The sequence below is a fragment of the Bison bison genome, unplaced genomic scaffold (assembly GCF_000754665.1).
Source record: "Bison bison bison isolate TAMUID 2011002044 unplaced genomic scaffold, Bison_UMD1.0 scf7180017864516, whole genome shotgun sequence".
Taxonomy (NCBI): domain Eukaryota; kingdom Metazoa; phylum Chordata; class Mammalia; order Artiodactyla; family Bovidae; genus Bison; species Bison bison.
In genome coordinates this window covers 4,043,831-4,045,344 of record NW_011495069.1, presented here as the reverse complement: position 1 = coordinate 4,045,344, position 1,514 = coordinate 4,043,831, and the positions used below count along the sequence as shown (strand labels likewise).

General features: G+C 61.4%; 1 protein-coding gene across 3 annotated transcripts in view; it reads left to right on the top strand.

Annotated features, from left to right (window-relative positions):
• Positions 1-1,514, top strand: part of ECE1 (endothelin converting enzyme 1) — a 117,252-nt gene that overhangs the window by 96,485 nt on the left and 19,253 nt on the right. The gene's annotated exons all lie outside the window — the stretch shown is intronic.

Below are 1,514 nucleotides of genomic sequence, written 5' to 3'. Positions count from 1 at the left end.
ACGCTGAGCGCCTGCTGGGCACCAGGCCCTGCAACTCACAGGGAGGTAGGTGCCAGGCAGAGGAGGAAGAGGGCCGCCCAAGGGACCCGCCCTGGTGTGCATCAGTGCGCAGGAGGGGACCTAAGACAGCGGGGTGGACAGGGGCCTCCAGGGAGGGGCGGTTACACCGAGTCTTCAAGTATACGGGCTTCCTTCCCAGGTGGCTCAGAGGCAAAGAATCCGCCTGCCAAGGAGGAGACTTGAGTTCGGTCCCTGGGCCGGGAAGATCCCCAGCAGGAGAAAATGACAACCTATTCCAGTATTCTGGCCTGGGAAATCCCATGGGCAGAGGAGCCTGGCGGGGTACGGTCCATGGGGTCGCAAAGGGTCAGACATGACTGAACTACGAGTATAAAATAGACCCAGAGATTTGGCTAATTTACTGCGAAAGGTGGCTTCTGTTCTCTCCCTCTGACTTCTCAGGTGCGATGGTTCTGAGGCTTCCTTGTGTAACAGAACTCACGTGACCGTCACATCCCTGCAGAGTGGGTGCCACCACCCTCAGCTCCCTTTTACACAGGGGCCCTCCAGTAATCCTACTTCTTCCCCATAAATATAAAAGCCTTGGAACAGCCCCCTGACTCCCAGAAAGTACGCCAGTGTCCGCCGATGTTGTTAGCCTCCCAGGCCCTGGTCCAAGGGGGTCTCTGCTACTTTAAATGCCCCACTGTGACCCCTGCCCACTGGCTACTTCCACCTTCTCCTCAAGGAAGCAGAGGTCATCTCTGTCGTGGGCACCGTGTGCCAGGCTCTGAGCACAGTGTGCAGACACTGAGGTGGGATCTGTGCCCTAGGCCCCCGTGCCTGCTGAGGGAGCTGGTAGAAACTACCAGTCCTCGTGGGTGCTGAGGGGAACCCCAACCTAGGGCCCTGGTGAGAAGCCGAGAGGTCCCCCAGCCGCAGAGCAGAAGCTGGAGAGCCAAGCCTTTGGCCAGCGCCCTGTCCCCACCAGGACCACTGCTTGCAAGACCCTAGAGGGTGGGCACAGCTGGCTCCCTGGACTCTGCCCCGCTACCCCTCCCAGAGTCCAGGGGGAGTGGGCGGGGCCAGATAAGGACTCAGGGGATGGCTGGATGTGGGTCTCACAGTTCATCCTGGGGCAGGGTTCTCCGTGTCCCTCTCTCTGGCGGGAAGGGGGCTGAGGAACAAGCCCTGAACCGAAGCAGAGGGGCTTCCTCAGCCCAGTGGCTACCCTGGCCCTGCAGGGAAGGAGGGGAAGAGCTGGCTGCCCTGCCCGCCTCCCTGCTCCAGCTGCTGCTCCTACCCTGGTCCAGCCCTGGAGGAGCGCCTAGGTGCAGACCTGAGCAGGCAGGGACTCTGCCCTGGAGCCCTGGGCCTCCCGGGGCCTTTATACAGGAGGGGCCTGACCAGGACCCGGCAAGGCAGTTACTGAGACGGCCCTGTGTGTGGAGCACACACCTCCATCATTGCTTTCCCCCGACCCCGCGGGTTACAGATGGGAAAACTGAGGCTCA